Source organism: Perca fluviatilis, chromosome 12 (assembly GCF_010015445.1).
Source record: "Perca fluviatilis chromosome 12, GENO_Pfluv_1.0, whole genome shotgun sequence".
Lineage (NCBI taxonomy): Eukaryota > Metazoa > Chordata > Actinopteri > Perciformes > Percidae > Perca > Perca fluviatilis.
Genome location: NC_053123.1, coordinates 12,975,753 through 12,994,251, shown reverse-complemented (window position 1 = coordinate 12,994,251; position 18,499 = coordinate 12,975,753). Strand labels below are relative to the sequence as shown.

General features: G+C 39.4%; 1 protein-coding gene across 3 annotated transcripts in view; it reads left to right on the top strand.

The window, feature by feature from the left end:
* The first annotated feature begins 957 nt into the window (after nucleotides 1-957).
* Nucleotides 958-18,499, top strand: part of htr1fa (5-hydroxytryptamine (serotonin) receptor 1Fa) — a 30,568-nt gene continuing 13,026 nt past the window's right edge. For 2 of the 3 annotated variants that reach the window (XM_039817073.1, XM_039817070.1), the window contains exon 1: nucleotides 958-1,058. The gene's annotated coding sequence lies outside the window, so the exon portion shown is untranslated. Of the gene's footprint in view, nucleotides 1,059-1,963; nucleotides 2,017-18,499 lie in introns of those variants that run through there. The other variant, XM_039817072.1, reaches the window with a different exon arrangement.

Here is an 18,499-nt window from a genome sequence, read left to right as displayed (position 1 = left end):
GCCTCTGGATGAAACCTGCACAGATTTCACACTTGCTCTGTTAAATAAGGGAATGTGTTACTGTGATACTGTGAACTAACTTGCTAATGTGAGCAAGGTGCACATTTCACACATTGTGTATTGCTATTAAATTCACACATCCTCTTCTATAGGGCATTTTTATGTACCCCGCTCATGTTCGCCAAAAATATAGGTCCAAAAACAACTTGAATCCGGCCTGACCTGCTAAACATGTACATCACACGAGGACATTAAGGGGTTTGTCAATAGATTATGTCAGATTGAGTGGAACAAAGGTTTGGAGTAATTCCCCTCTTCTTGGTTACATGAAAAAGTGGCTTAATTTATCCTCAGGAATTCTTCTGAATTCTCTATTGCTTAAATATAACAAATGTTGACTTATCCTTTTCATATTAAATACTCGAAAGATTGATCACAAAGATGTATTATATTAGGAATCATGAAAATATAAGAACTTTTAGAAAAGGAAGGACATCACTTGTTGGGGATAGTAACATAAGGGGCTAAAACGATTAGTTTTCAATAGTTTTCAAAGTCAAAAACTACATTCATATTTGTGTATGACTACACAGATATTAAACTGCACTACATATCCTCTATTTGACATCTCTTTTTAGCCCAGTTCCACCATATGGAATCCCAAATTAACCTTCATGAATAATATAGTGTGAGATTAAAATACGGTCACAATGAACCACTGACACACATGCGACCTTTATGAAGTAGCCTATCACCGAAAATGATATATTGACTGCTAGAGAAAGCGCTTGTCTCCTTATTAGCCTTGGCTGCTAGAGGTCTGTTATTACTCTTATCTTGTCTTCACACCACCTCCTCACTGACGCACCTCTCTCTGAGCTCTAGCGATCGCCAATAAGCGCGCTCCCGTCTGCGCGCTCGCCCCCCACCTTTCAGTCGACACTGTAAACGGGTGTCGGCGTGAACGTCGCTGAGCTGTGAATGGACATTAGGGAATGTAATGTTCCTCTGCCACTGCCTGGTTTCTTCTATCATTTATTCTCTGCAACGGAAGCCGGGTAAGTTAATATTTTGCAGGTTGCACATTTGTTGACAGTAAGGCTGTCATGCAGTTTCTGAATTCATGAACCGAAATTGGAAAGTAGTTTATAGACGGGCGCTTTATGTGTACGTGCACATGAGGTGTAATTGATATGACATGCATTTCCAGTTGTCATCTTAATTGGCTTTTAAACATTGCACTCATCAACGTTGTAAACCTAAGCAGAGCACCTACGCTGCCTCCACCTTTGTGCTGAGTATAACTATTTTACTGCGTGTAATAAGATAAAGTCTGGGCATGATGATCCTATAGACATAGTAGCCTATAATGCATCTATGCATCTGTATCTTTCTAGAATTGTTTGTCAATGTGTCCAATCCAATTACAGTTTTTTCTCGATTACTGTTTGATAATCAGAAGGTGATTTAATTATGTAAGAGAGAAAACAATAGCCTATAGCTGGTGGTAGTACAGAGTGATTTGTATCGACTGACTTGCCAGGATCTTTAGCAGACCTGAATCATTAAGAGGGAGTCATGATGAGGAGATTCCTCTTCTTCTGGAGGGTTAATCTCAAAGCAAAGCCTCTACAGTGGCTGCATGTGTTTGTGAATGCTCAGTAGCCTATGTCCACGTACTGTATCTGCTCAAAATGAACTTCACATCCAGTGTAGACTTTATTAAAAGTAAGCAACGTGCCCCCCTAAGACCCATTGGAATTTACCTGGGAATCTGTTCTGCTGCAATGCAATGGTTATTTAAACCAACAGTGGGTCCACTTCCGGGACTTTTCTGGACCAAACCCACAAAATGATATGTAGTGTGTTTAAGAAGGATAGTGTGTGCAGTAGAAATAGAATGTAAAAGGGAGAACATTGCATGTGTGTGTGTGTGTGTGTGTGTGTTGCAGCATATGTGTAGGATACAGTCAGACTGGGTTGGTGTGATGGAGAGACAGTGAGGGAATCACAGGGGTGAGTGACTCGCAGGCTTTTCCATGTACCATGTACATTCCCAGGAAAGTTAATAGAAATTTCGGGTCTGTGGCAGGCTGCAAACTCTGGTCTTTTGCATGGCAGTTGGACACTGTACACGCCCATCCACCATCCTAGCTCTAAAAAAAGGAAACACCACTTCCTGCGTTATCACTGCACACTGATATTGGATGTAAATATGGACATATACTGGGCAGGCCCATGCATGCCCACAGCAAAAATGTATGCAAATGTATGTACAGTAAAGCTAGGAATTCCACTGCAGTGAAGGACATATTATTGAGGACACTTTCATTTAATTACTTGAAATATTGAAGAAGGGCTCCACAGTGAGCTCTTTTTGGCCAAGGAGTCGCATTTACTCATGGTACTTAATTTAATGGGGGAGTTATCTCTGAAAGAAAAATAATAGACACGAGTAATGGGTAGCAGTGTGAAACCAAGGACACATCGTGGCTTCTGATGATATGAGGACATGAGCAAGCATTTACTGCAGTTCATCCTGTAGCACCAGGCTTTTTTATGGGGATCTACCAATCCTTATTTTCCTCTACTGATAGTGATGATGATACTTGTCTAGTGACCGATACCAACAGATCTGATACCAATGGTCTTTTTTTTTCCAGTTGAGTGGAACTGGATCATTCTTTAATGTTTTTTTTAGAGTGTAGCTCCACACAACAGGCGTCTGTATTGGTGCCAATACCAATACATTATTTATGTTCAAGACGTGGAGACCAGAGTACTACCTGTAACTATTATGAAAAATGCACCTTGTTTGCCTTATTCTTATTTCGATTCAAATGTCCTTGTACTCCTTCCTTGTTTCTTCTCTTACTTGCTTTCCCTTAGGGATCACACAACCTTAATATCTCTTAAGATGGCACATTTGATGTCAGCCAATTGCAATGAAATATTAGTAGCCATTTTATAGAGGGGACATTTGCAAGCTTACATCTTACGTAACTTAACTGCAATAGCTTTACAGATGTACTAATCTTTATTTACATATTCCTTAAACATGTTAGAAAGTGCTTTACAAGGAAAAACAACGCAATAAAAAGCAAGCAATAAAAATAGAGGCAAAAGCAAAGAAAAGCAATAACAACAATCTCATGAAACACTAGGAGTCCAGTGTTTAGTTGGTTTCATGTTTTCTGTTGGTTTTCCATTTCCTGTTTTGTTTTGTAGTCTCTCTGTTCTCTTATGTGTTGTCTTGTTTTACTTCCTGTCTTTTGGTTTTCCCGCCTTTGTGATTGGTTGCTTCGCCCTGATGTCTTTCACCTGTTCCCTAGCCGCATAACCTGTATCACGACGGTGGTTAACAACTAGTTCAATCAACCCAGGGTTTCCCAATCCAGCGCGCGCGCGTTCACATAAAAGAGGCGGTGTTTGCGCACCACAACCAATCGCAAACATTTACCAGAGCCGCATGTTTTATATAAGAAGAGCAAATTATAATTCTACATAAATATGATGAACACAGACTCGGTTTTACAGGGAAAATGCAATAAAGTCACTGCTTCCTAAAACAGGAAGGAAAGCTGGCAAAAAAAAAAATTGCCGATCAAGCTGTAAAAGCGTAAATTAGCCTACTCTTATCAATATCACTTCCCCATCAGTCAGGACCAAGATCTGACCATAATTACACTTGTGCTTTCCATAAACTGTCGTTGCTTTAGCCTATTATTGCAGTTGCAATCCTGGCAGTGGGAAGCGATCGTGAGAGCAAATAAAACATATAAAAACCTAATTCAAGCCGATGTGCGCATTGGCGACACACGGCTCAAGAAGCCGAGAAATAGCCAATATGTAATTCCCTCCCATTAAAATATATATATGCTATTTCATAAAAATACCCATCAGGGAATGTTAACGGGGTTGTCGGTCTCTAAATGTTTTAACTTTTATGAGCGCACACCTCTTTCTCCCCCCCTCTCTCTCTCTCTCCCTCTCTCTCTGCGCACCGAGCTCCGCCTGATCTTCTAAGAACGATGACGCCGTTATCAATCAAGTATTGATTGGTCAGTATGCGGTGCTTTAACACCGGTTGATCTCTGATCTCCAACTTAACCTGCTCCCTACCAGGTTAGGCGTTCAGCATGAGTTACCACGGCGATTGAACCCGATAACAAGTGATTCACCTTCGTGATACAGAAAATCCTGGGTTGAACCTGAAGTTAGCTCGCTAACGCCAAATCCTGCTTCGTAGTACAGGCCTCTAGTGTCACCTGTCCCTTGTTTGCTTGTTAACTCTTGTATTTAGTATCTGTGTTTCCCTTGTCTGTTGTCAGGTCATTGTGTTGTTTTCGGTGTGAGTGTGTAGTCTACCCCATTGGTCTCGGTGTTTCTAGTATTTTACCCCGTTTGTCTCGGTGTTCCTGGTATTTTTGTGATTTTCCTGTTTTTGGGATTCTGCCTGTCCCTGTTTTGGGGATTCTGCCTGTTCCTGTTTTTGTATTTTGCCTTCTATTTTCAGGACTCTTTTTGTATGGATTGTTGTTTATTAAATCCTCAAGCTCAACACTGCCTGTCTTTAGCAAAAGCATATGGGGCTGTGACAGTAAAAACAGAAGCAAACATTCACAAAAGTTCTCCACTCTAATTCTCTACTAATTCGACTAACGGTCGTCCAGGTGAAAAAAGAAAAAGCATCCTTGCAACTTTATTTACACCTGCATATGACATCATTTCATTGATCCCAGGTAGCTGAAAAATGTGACTTTGAGAAATCCTGAGAGGTGATTTTAGTTTCGTAACCTTATGTTAACATGCTATTTACCAATGTATGCTAAAGTAACAAGAAACAAATGATGCCTCTACTGAATCTCCTGCTAACTGGGTGTTGTGGCATTGTGCTATGAATATTTCACAAACTTTGACTAGTGAATTATAACCTGTGACAGCCAACTGGCAAACAAAATATTTAGCTGAGCCAAGTTGAAGGCGTAGAGGACATGGTTGCTTATTTTTACAATGATGTTGAACACTGAAAGTGTTTCCCCTCTTATTTTGTTTAGCCTGCTGGATCTAAGTGGTGAACTAAAAGTTAATTGATCTGAAATAACACTAAGAGGTTTATAATATATGGCTGGTACATGGACAACCTACACAGCTCCATATTTTTAATTAGGCCCACTGTTTCTGTTTTTATTCTGCTGGTTTTGCTCATATTTGCACCACCGATAACATATAACAATATCACAGAATGCAACCAAGCTTAAATAACAGGGCCTTACCTTCTTTCACTGGAAGGGAATATTTAATACTTCTAATAATTCTGTTTGTCCTTTCTTGTGACAGAGCTGTCTTTAGCGTTTAATATAATTTCATTAGGACAAAGGAAGTTTGTGCGGATGGCATGCTCTTATGGTCCAACCACGTAAATTAGATTGATGAGATGGATACATTTTTTGTAAAAACCTTGGCTTGTGTAAGCTCTTGGTGCCTTTCTATTTTCCCCTGGCTCTAACAAAGCCCAGACAGATAGGCTATCTGATGTAAAGCTTTTCACTGACAGTGGGGCGGGCCTCAATCAAAATCTGTCTGGATACATCTTACCTTTTCATGTCAGACAATGAAAATAGGTCTTTCTGAACTCCGTCTTTCCCTTATGTGTCTGCCATAACCGCCTATTGTGAACGTTACAACATACATGCTTCTTAGCTACCTTTAAAGGCTCATAGCATTCAAGAATCAATGTTTAATTAATTGTCACCAATCCATGACGGATGAGAACTCAAATTCTTCTGCCAACGTTAGCTGCCAGAATTATGCAAATGCTTGACAGCTCTCATTGTTTTTTTCATGGATCTTTGAAGAGGGGTCTTTAAAACAAAGACAGCATAGAGCGAACATACCGGTACTACCTTAGGGAATTTTGTTTGTGTGTCTGACAGATGGAGAGAGTGCCTATTTGCCTGCTGTTCTCTTGTTAGCAGAAAGGAATTGTTGCATTATACAGTAACTGACTTTGTAACTTTGACAAACTTGTTGACCTTAAGAGACCATCCATCAACTAGCTACATCTAAAAGAGTGGCCCCAGTCTGGTCTTTTCCTGTGGCTTCTTACAGGAAATTGACTCTTAATGGAACAAGAGTGAAAGCCTAAAGCCCCACTAGCAGCGCCTAGAGGCTGCAGTGTCCATTATATTTCACAAACAAGAGTGTTGGATGAAGCAACATTCTGTACTTACATTTTTGCTCCTCTTACAGCCTTACCAGTTGTAGGGCTAAGATACAAAGCTTGTCTTGAGGGTGCAATGGAGGAAGTACCATTTAGTTATTTACATCCATCCATCCATCCACTTAACCGTCTGTCCATCCGTCATCCATTATTTACCTGCTCATCCTGTTGAGGGTTACTGAATCTTCATAGCCTCACTAGCATCACAGCAAGCTTGTTAGTTTTTTTAATCGCTCCTTGTCAACTCGTAAGGTCAAACATTTCCAGTCAACAAATCAAATTTGTGGTACCACTGAGCACCACAAGGATGCGCAGAGTGGAGAGCGGAGCTGCCGTGGAGACGCAGGAACACTACGTCTCCTCTGCAGCTTGTTCAAGTCACAGTGAGTCAGCGCTATGCTGATAAAGCAGTCACAAGTGTGGTTAAACTTTTCAAAACTACACGCAGACGTTTGTTGCAATACTGTATAAGATGGCATGCCGAAAGCAGTGGCGGTGTGGTTACACCTCCTCTGAGACACTGGTGACAGACTGACAGGCTGGAGGTTGTAGGGATGGGTTTGGGAGGGAGAAGGGAGGTAGGAAAAGGTTTTTGTGTATTTTGTGTGGTGTGAAAATGCTCTAAATTAATAACAAAATATTCCCAGTAGTTTGGACTTATTTTTACAACTGTAATTACATTTTTGTAGCCTGACAAGCCAGACCTACATCAACATGTTGGGTCTGGGAACTCACCATTGACGGAGCTCAATCCAAGGCGCGGGATAAACGGTTGTCTTTCAAATTCCCTCTGCAAGTAAGAGGATAGCGCTACAACCAGGCAGAGCAACGAAGAAGGTAGCGCAGCTAGTTGATAGATTAAACTTTAAATTACTATGGCCGCTAGAGGGCTTTGTCACTTTTGTCACTTTGTCACAGGTTAACAGACAGTATGTGGTTTTGGGGCACCTGCTGAAATTCTTGGAAGTTCTTATTCCAGTTTATTAACAGGATGATTTTCTTTAAAGATAACGTTATATCTATTCATCTCTTTATCAGCAAATCCTGGGACATTAATGTGTCTGTGTATCATACAGCTAATGTCTCATTCAATAGCAGGCCATTGATTTCTAACACCCGGTGATTAACAACATGTCAAAGCTGCTAGCAAGAACAAACTGTGGAGTTTGTATCTTCCATATTTACATCGTAATAAAGTAAAACGTAATTGCTTTCCCATCTGTCAACTTCTGATATACAGTATTTATTAAAAATAGATCATAACCAAAACCAAACAACAAGCGCAAAGCACAAAATAGCTTGTGGATGCAATTTTCTGTCCTTCTGTGGGGAAGGACAGACAGACTAACTAACTAACACCACCATCCTTAAAGCTGAGTTGCTAGGATGGCAAAAAGGAAGAAAATCTATTTATCAGAATGGAATTAGCAGCAGGGCAATACATCATTCACTCTTCCTACATACAGAATATGCTTTTATTTAAAATTAGCTATCAAAATGGGATCCAGACAAAGGACTCATCTCAGATCGTCTGCCATTATCACAAACTTGACATCTGTGAAAGATGGTGGTTGAAACTCCACCTCTTTGCTTTTATTATTGAACACAAAACTGTCTGTACTCATTCCCCCCTCACAGATATTAGCTTGATGTTTCAAAGAGATGAAAAGGTAGATTTGTCCTTTGTGTGACTTTGATTACTTTTCTGTTGGTGCTGACTTTTTGAGCAAGCAGTGCCATTCTCACAACCACAAAACATTGAACGCTTATTTGCTGAATGTGTGGGATAAGTCAAAGATCAAAGCTAATATGTTACGTTATTGCTTGGTGAATTTGGGATCCAGGCAGAACACAGGGGCACATTGTAGCAAGTCAAGCTTTGAATGATAGATACTGTAAGCAATGCACACAAAGGCGGGCTACGAACAACTTCCAGTTTTTCCTCCCATTTCACATTAGTCTTAGCTGGGGACAAGCACAGAAATGATGTGTCAATTCACCAGGGGCCTCATGTATAAACGTTGCGTACGCACGAAAAGCTTGCGTATGCTGGTTTTCACGGACACTTTGTGATGTATAAAAAATGTACTTGACGTGAGAATGTGCGGGCCGTCACGCAAACTGTTGAGCAGTCGTGAGAATGTGCTTGCCATCCGCAAAGTCTTTTCTGGCTCTGTAACGTAGCGAAAATCACTAAACATTACAAAATAAAGTTTCCACTGCAGTTACTGGCATACGTCTGTAATGTTGTATATGAAAAAAAAAAAATTATATCCGCTGATACTCCATAAAAGTTTGATCATTTATGTGAATAATGTTTTCACATCTTTCAACTGTTTAATTCGCAGGCTACTTGATCTCTGTTAAACATGAGGACGGAAAATGATTGATAAATCCACCAAGAAAATACTTTCAGTCATCCTCTGTATTTCCCATAGATGAAATATCTTTTTTGTGGAAAATTACACGGAAAATGCAGTAGTGTCTGTGAGTCTTTTGTTGCTGAGGCTCAGACATCCATGGCGCACAGGAGGCGGGACGCACGGATCCATCTCCCCGGAACAAACACTGCGGTCAAGCCAGCCTCCACTTCAAAATGAGCGGTCAAACTAGCCACCCCTATATTTCGCGGTGCGCGTATACACTTGCTATTACGGTGAAACTAAAAAGAGGGAATTTTCTGACGAAGGCAATTTCCCATTCATTTATTCTGTCTGCTTGTCTGTCTATCTGCCTGCCTGTCTGTCTGTCTGTCAGAAAGAAAGAAGGAAAGAAAGAAAGATTTTAGCACACCTCACAACCTCTGTGACAACTGCATGATATGCTGAATTCCAAAATAAGAGCCCCCCCAAAACTCAAATATTATGTTTTGTCTACACATTAAGAAAATCATGAAAATAAAAGTCCTAGCTTCCACAGACCAATTTCACCTCAGCTGGAGAGGACTCCTTCTCAATGTGTGATCTACAATGTTTCAGGACATTCTGATGTTGTTTTCCAAAATAAGAGCCCCCAAAACTCATATATAGCCTGTTTTGTCTACACATTCAGAAAGTTATAAAAATAAAAGTCCTAGCTTCCACAGACCAATTTCACCTCAGATGGAGAGGACTCCTTCTCAATGTGTGATCTACAATGTTTCAGGACATTCTGATGTTGTTTTCCAAAATAAGAGCCCCCCAAAACTCATATATTAGCTGTTTTGTCTACACATTAAGAAAATCATGCAAAAATAAAAGTCCTAGCTTCCACAAAACCACTTTCACATCAGATGGAGAGGACACCTTCTCAATGTGTGATCTACAATGTTTCAGGACATTCTGATGTTGTTTTCCAAAAAGAGTAAGGCCCCCAAAGCTCAAATATTAGCTGTTTTGTCCACACATTAAGAAAATCTTAAAAAAAAAGTCCTAGCTTCCACTGACCAATTTCACCTCAGATGGAGAGGACACCTTCTCAAGGTGTGATCTACAATGTTTCGGGACATTCTATGTACAGTTCAAAAAAAAAGCCTGTCAAAATCTTGAATATGAGACAAATTAGATATTCAATATTCGATTCAATTTAAAAGTAAACACCCTGTTATCAAACAATAAATCCACTTCAGGGTTATATTATACGACCCCGGTAGTGTGACTCATTAAGTATCAAGACATTCTGATGTATAGTTTTTCAAAATAAAAGCCTGTCAAATTCTCAAATATGAGGCATATATTTGAGCCTCGTACAAATGGTCAAAAAGGGCTTTAGTTTTTTGAGATACCCCTACTGGAGGTAGAATTAAACCCAACAATGTTTTTCCTCATCCCTAGGGTCTCCCATATATGAAATTGATTCTTGACGAAAAGATATTTTACTGCTAAGATTGTTAAATTAACAGATATTGTTACACAACCCAAAACCAAAGAAGGACTAAAATATAGCCTGTCCATGGGAGTTAAGGCATCTAAACTAATGCAGATCAATCACACAGGCTCCGAGGAGCTTTGAAACTTAGCATGTTTGTAGTCAGGAAGTTGCTTTACCTAGTAAATTCTGGAGAATATGTGAATATATGGAAGATAAATAAAGACATACCTAAAATAGGCAAACATGCAAAAAATTAATATCTATGCAGAATGTTTTCATTTACTTTGTGGTTACTTTGCCAGGGATTATAATAGAAACACATATGATTTCTTGTTGGAAAAGTAAGGGTGTTGGCTTAATCCAGCAATACCAAATGTGTAAATATAGCATGACAAATCAGGTTGTTCTTTCACTCAATGTATGATGTGTCTAAAATGAAAGAAGATGGAACACTGACATAATTTAGTCTCAAGTCCAAAGCCCATTATCAGTGGTATCATATGGCACCTTGTACTATATAGTCCATATGGAAACAAAGATTGAAATCAAAAGATAACACCTTACCATAGCACAAACAGGAGACCAGGATTCAGGATTGCAGTTTGACCTTAATGAGCCTTTTAATAAAACTATAATTTAACACAATACAAATTAAATGACTGTCTTAAACAAACAAATGGCAATCTAACAAAGAAACACTGTGAGGGGGAATGACCCCCCTCATCACTGAATCTCAAGCTAACTTTTCTAGCGCAGCAACCATTTGGAACATGAACTGCTTTTGGTAGTCATTCTGGGGGTTAGGCCATCTCCAGTGGCCACTTTGGGGAGGTCAGCCTCCCCATGATGTTACCACTGCAACACACCACTGCCACTCATCCACATTGTCATCAGTGACAAAGTAGGTCGGTCATATTGGATAACCTGGGAAAAGCGCAAGAGCAAGACTCTGTGCAGGTCAAGCCCACTGAAAGACACTGGCATTTGGTAGCATCGTTGCAGTTTCCGTCTTTACAGTATAGTAGTGGGTGATGTCTCTAACTTCTTTAGGTGCTGGTGTCTTCTGTAACATCACAGGTTCAATGCACCCATCTTCTTTGAGCCTCCATCCTCCAACTGGGTTCCAGAGAACAGGTTTGACCAGGTGGCTGTGACGCCACACTGCTGTTTGGTACAAGGCTCTCAGCACTTGTTGGCCCAGTACTGGCGATGTAGGTGCTGACAAAGCTACATACAGGGATATTCTTTAGCAAAACCTGTAACACTGTGCGTGATTTGAGGCTAGGACGGAGGTTCACCTTCCAGCAGGACAATGACCCCAAACACACCTCAATCCAATAGAAAATCTGTGGTCAGACTTAAAGATTGCTGTTCACAAGCTAAAACCATCCAACTTGAAGGAGCTGGAGCAGTTTTCCCAGGAGGAATGGGATGATGTAGATGTGGCAAGCTCATAGAGACTTATCCAAAGCGACTTAGAGCTGTGATTCCCGCAAAAGGTGGCTCTACGAAGTATTGACTTTAGGGGGGCGAATAGTTATGCACATTGACTTTTTCTGTTTTTTATTTCTAAAAAATAATTTTATGTATATTTTTCTCATTTCACTTCACCAACTTAGACTATTGTGTTTTGATTCATCACATAACATTCAGATAAAAACAACAACATTGAACTAAAGCCTCTAATGTAACAAAATAGGTAAAAAGCCAAGGGGGGTGAATACTTTTGCAAGGCACTGTACATGCAATACACCTTGCACAGTCACATTCTTGTCTAATTGTTGAATGTGACGATACAGATGTAATAGTTTTGCTGCTATACTATTCAAGCAAAGGGATGTTTGGATCCTCAGCAGTGTTTATGCACTCGGGACATGGCCTTAAGGAAAGATTTGTCCCTAGTTGATCGCTCAGAAGCTTGGAGCAGTGCTTTGTGATTGTTTACCTGCATGACACGTCCTCACAGGTTGTAACACCACAAGCAGTTTGTACAGAATTGGGAAGGCCACTGCCCTCACAAGACTGAAGACCCATCTTTGTAAGTTACAGGCAATTACTAAATGTGGACTCTCTGGTAGCCTGGAAGAGGCTTTGCCTGTGGCAAGAAGGTATGCCCTCCTTCTGTATGGCCAAAAGAAAAAGTTGGATGGACATCCAACCTGGATGTGCTGAGGTACAGATTAGCATCTACCAGAGATTCGTCAGCAGCAAATCTACCCCCAACAGAAGATGCTTTCCAGCATGTCTTCATGCTTTCCAGCTTTCCAGAATGTCTTGATACTTACTGGGTCACACTATGGGGTCGTGTACTATAACCCTCAAGTGGAATTATTCTTTGATAACAGGGCGTTTCCTTTTAAAGTGAATCCAACATCATGCAATTAGTCTCATATTTGACATTTTGACAGGCTTTTATTTTGAAACTACACATCAGAATGTCTTGATACTTAATGGGTCACACCAAGGGGTAGTGTACTATAACCCTCAAGTGGAAATAGTCTGTGATAACGGGCGTTCCTTTTAAATTGAATCCAAAATCATATGTTCTATGCCTCATATTTGAGACTTTGACAGGCTTTTATTTTGAAACTATACATCAGAATGTCTTGATACTTACTGGGTCACACTATGGGGTCGTGTACTATAACCCTCAAGTGGAATTATTCTTGATAACAGGGCACTTCCTTTTAAATTGAATCCAAAATCATATCTAATTTGTCTCATATTTCAGACTTTGAGAGGCTTTTTTTGAAACTGTACATCAGAATGTCTTGATACTTAATGGGTCACACCAAGGGGTCGTGTACTACAACCCTCAAGTGGAATTAGTCTGTGGTAACAGGGCGTTTCCTTTTGAAGTGAATCCAAAATCTTATCTAATTTGTCTCATATTTGACTTTGACAGGCTTTTATTTTGAAACTGTAAATCAGAATGTTCTGAAACATTGTAGATCACACCTTGAGAAGGTGTCCTCTCCATCTGATGTGAAATTGGTCTGTGGAAGCTAGGACTTTTATTTTTATGATTTTCTGAATGTGTAGACAAAACAGCGTATATATGAGTTTTGGGGGGCTCTTATTTTGGAAAACAACATCCGAATGTCCTGAAACATTGTAGTTGACACCTTGAGAAGGTGTCCTCTCCATCTGATGTGAAATTGGTCTGTGGAAGCTAGGACTTTTATTTTTATGATTTTCTGAATATGTAGACAAAACAGCATATATATGAGTTTTGGGGGGGCTCTTATTTTGGAAAACAACATCAGAATGTCCTGAAACATTGTAGATCACACCTTGAGAATGTGTCCTCTCCATCTGATGTGAAATTGGTCTGTGGAAGCTAGGACTTTTATTTTTATGATTTTCTGAATGTGTAGACAAAACAGCATATATATGAGTTTTGGGGGGCTCTTATTTTGGAAAACAACATCAGAATGTCCTGAAACATTGTAGATCACACCTTGAGAAGGTGTCCTATCCATCTGAGGTGAAATTGGTCTGTGGAAGCTAGGACTTTTATTTTTATAATTTTCTGAATGTGTAGACAAAACAGCGTATATATGAGTTTTGGGGGGGCTCTTATTTTGGAATTCAGCATATGCAATGACAGGTTGTGAGGTGTGCTAAAATCTTTCTTTCTCTCTTTCTGACAGACAGACAGACAGACAGGCAGGCAGACAGAATAAATGAATGGGAAATTGCCTTCGTCGGAAAATTCCCTGTTTTTAGTTTTGACGGTCTCACCGTAATAGCAAGTGTATACGCGCACCGCGAAATATAGGGGTGGCTAGTTTGACCGCTCATTTTGAAGTGGAGGCTGGCTTGACTGCAGTGAACAAACGCTGTGTCGGGGGGACTATATGTGATGCGTCATTAATCCCGTGGATGATTTGTAGGCTATAAAGTGAACAAGGTGTACCCGGTCCACCAAACAATGGGCCGTCTTGACTGTCTTAATTCTGCACATATTTCTGTTACTGTAGTCCTATTTACTATTTCATTATTTCATCCATGCGTGGCACAGCGGATCTGTGCGCACGTCACCTTCCGTGGAAACGCTGGACTCACCTCTCCCCCTCTGAGTCTGGTCTCCCTCGCGCTGGACTCAGTTTCACTGAGCTACTAACACTTAAATAAAATAAATGGCATTACATCAGTGAGTTCAAACTGCTTATTTGGCGTAATTTCGACTGACACTGAGATGTATGTTGTTCTGTAAGTTTTACTATTCTCTTGCTTTCCACTTTGACATTAAACTTTATTTTTTTATTATTCTGCCATGGTTCGGTGCATTCACCGCCCTGTCACCATTTGTCATTCTGGGCATTTTCTTTTATTGCTTATCCAAGATGACAAACCTCCAAAGAGAACATTTTTTTCTCGCCTCCACCTCCGCGATCAGCACCTCAACCTCAGTCAGTGAAGTTTTTTTTTTTTTTTTCGTCTGCAGCGAGATAACCCATTGTGATTGGACAAAGAATGACGTCTGGGGCGCATTTATAGTAATTTCCATATTCATTGATGGGAGGAGGCAAGGCGGGGTCAGTCACTCATTCATGTGCGCTCAATTTCACGTGGATTGTCATGTACAAAGGAAAGGTGCGCAGGACCTGGCGTACGACCGGTTTTGTATGTGAATATTTCTGTGCGTAGGTACTTTTCAAGTTTTGGCCGTACGCCATCTTCTGGTATGAAAGCTGCGCAGTCTTTTATACATGAGGCCTCAGGTCTTCATCAACCATTGAGGGTAAAACTGTTGAATACATTCCGAATGGTTAATAAATGAGCTTGATCTCATGTTGCAAAAGCGATGAGCCCAGTTTTAGTGCCTCAGCTGATTCGCACTAGGGCTGCACAATATATCGTTTTGTTATCATCATCGCAATATTAACTGGTGCAATACACATATAGCAAAAGGCTGAGACATTTTTTATCAGTAGAAAACGTCATTTTAAAATGTAACTGTCATTATTTTTTAGTGGTGCCTTTTATATTCAATCCAATAAATAAAAGAATGTTGGAAGTGATCGCCTTTCATTTGTTTTAAATTCAACAAGCAATTGTTGTATTTAAGTAGAACACTGAAAGCAGCAGAAAAGTACACGTTAATATCTGTTTATTTATCGCAGGTAATATCGTTATCGCGAAATTCAAAGTTATCGCATATTTTTTTCATATCGTGCAGCCCTAATTCGCACATGTAAAAGTGTTTTTAAAAAACTGGATTTGATTGTGCAGCACTTGTCCATTACTCATCCCATGAGGATTTGCAGTGACCTCAATGATGCATTCAAATTACTTTCAAAACTTTGTGTGTGTGCAGGAGGGTTGTTGATGCAGACAGGATAATGCGTGCGTGAATATTTTGTGTGACTGTGTGTCAATGTGTTTGTGTCAACTGTGAACTTTCTCACAATGTGCACCGCATCACTCTCTTCCTACTTAAAACTGATTTACTGCACAAGTGTGAATATCCTGTAATGTGTTCCCTGAGCTTTATAAGCCCACTTTTATTGCTCTCTTAAGCTGTACTGGAAAGGAGTCACACTCACACAGTACAGCCTAAGAAGTGTGAAGTCTGGAAATCCATTGTATCGATAGCAATCCTCTGGATGTTGTTCTGGTAGGGTTGTAATGGGAAGACAATTTTAATTGCACACATCTTTACTATCATCAACAGAAAATTCAAGGCACTCTTCATCAAGAGTTTGGTTAACTAATAAAGGTTTATTTAATAAAATAGAAGTGATTTGGGAAGTAGTTGCGACTTATGTGAGCATTTTCCGTATCTGTGAGCTTGCAATTAGGATATTTAATTTCTGAGGGTTTGGCTGGTCAAGGTTGGGTGAGGGTAGGTACAAGAAGCATCGTTGATCGTTGACTGACCTTCTCTTTATCTTATTATCAAGTAAACTCATCTAATATCATTGCCACAATAGAGGAATCTGTAACTGGTTTAACTTATGACTGTAGAGTGTAGTATTGTAAAATAATTGTCTTGTAAACTTCTTACATAAGGTTTTAAGTATGTGGGCCCAGAAGCAACTGTTACTGACAACCTTTAATTTGATACATATAAACGGTAGACTGAGGTAATGAAATGACAATATTTGCACGTTTGCAGTCACTCACTACTCCACACTATATGTTGACCACAACATGGGCTGATACAACACAGTAAAATGTCGTACATGCTCCTGCTATTCTTTTGTTTACTCATGTGTTGTTATAAAACATATCTATTACTTATCAGTTATCTGACAAAATATTTCAGCATTTTTTACAAAGATTTGTTTTTGTGCTAACTGCATACAATTGTCAAGCCTCCATGCTAGTTGGATATGTCCTCTATCAGGATAGGAGAACCTCCCTCGCACATTAAGAACTATAGTTTGTCCATTTGGAGTTGGCTGTCGTCCAGAAACGTTGTTCCTTACTGAGGTTGTTGAGAGCCTGTGTGTCCCACAGTGATAATGAAATTACAAAACAAAATATTTTTAGGTGGATTGTTTTGCATGACTGCATTAAAATCACAGCTGTTACTCCAGGTCACTACCGATTCAGTGACCAATTCAAGTCACTACCCCCTTCATTTGTTATTTTGGGCTTCTGTTTTGGGAAAATAAACAATCAAAATCCACCTTCTGAAATCAAATTAGACCCTAAGTAATTAGCTAATCCTAACTTTAAAAACAATTTAAAAAAGAAACCAAAACATCATGAAAATGAAATGAATCTGTGTGTAATCTAACGTAATGAATGAGCCACCCTGCTTGACCACATCTTTTCATCTATGTTAGGAACATTTTTAATGTATATTATCTGCCGGTGAGCAGAGTAAAGGCTGATGGACCTTCTGAAAAATTTGTTTTGAAAGCCCTTAATCTCAACACTTGATAACGTAATTCAATTGGAAGTTTGTAATATATTCAAGCCCGGCAGCTATGTTAGTCATTCTCACACATATTTAAATTATAAAGCTTCATGCTGCTGCACTCAAAGCCTTTTCTTTCACCTTGCAGGTTTTAATCACTGATCTGTTTCCAAAAGTGGAGAACATGCAGTTTGATTCAGCAGCATATCAGAAGAAAATTCAGTGTTGTAAATTACCTTTTTTAGAAGGTTTTATCATTTATTTCTATAAACATGTCACTAATACAAATAAAGCAAAAATCCCTTCCCATCTTATTCTCTCACACACATAGGTCCACCTTGAACAATCACATACAGAGAGTGAGCCAAGACAATTACTTATCTTATTTTATCACCCAGTTTCTATCCTGCATTAGTAGATACATTTTCCAACATCACTCTAACAAATGTTGTCCAGAATGAGAGCGTACCTGTATAACCTTGATCTGCAACAACTGCAAGGAGACTTACTGAATAGATTGGTCCGTTTCTGTGATGCAGTATAGTGAACAGTCCACCCACCATATTTGTGTGGCAAAGTTATGTTATTACATTGCAATGCTGTTGATGCATTCAGGGACAACACTTCTGAGACATCAAAGTTTGCTGTTGAACAGCAAACTTTTTAAATCAAGAAACGTCAATTCACATTATTCTTCTCATAGTGTTGATTTTAGTCGTATGAGGACATGCTATTAAAGGCCATTAAAAATTCCCTTTCCACATGAATTATGCATTTTTACATGGACCTCCCATTAGTTTAGCCATTTGCTTCATTGCCTCAACCCAGTCCATAATAAGGTGTTAGCTCCTGCTGGTTTAGGGAGGTACACTGATTATGACAGTATTTAGTCTAATTTTGTATGTATGTGTGTGTGTGTGTGTGTGTGTGTGTGTGTGTGTGTGTGTGTGTGTGTGTGTGTGTGTGTGTGTGTGTGTGTGTGTGTGTGTGGGTGCATGCGTGCGTGCGTGCGTCCGTGGTTGAGGTTATTTTTACATAAGGCACTTTTTAAATGAAGCAAAGATGTTTAGTATGTGCATATAAATTTCGTGATAATTCTGAATTTGATTAAACATATAGCCACACTGTATTCATCTGACTGAGAGAACGGCTGCTGTACAAATTCATGTTGATTTTGTAAAGAGTCATTGTTTATGTTTGAGAAATAATATGAGGTTAATGCTAACATATTGATTTATGCACTAACTTAAAGCTTCATTAATGAGTAGTATTGTGATATTAACTTCAATCAAATGACTGAGCGTAATGTGAAAGCATGCAGTCACTCACCTTTGCAGCTATTTGGAGCTTTTTAATTTTTTCATTCATTAATTGAGTCTCAGTCTCTGTTATCAAACCCCAGAGCAAATCTCTCTCTATATATTATAAATTAGCAAATTAATACACTACACATACAAATACATTATTTGGACATGCACAGATAATGCGCTCTGAAGAGATGCAAGAAATATCTAAATATTTGCAGTAATATTCATGCCACACCGACAGTTATA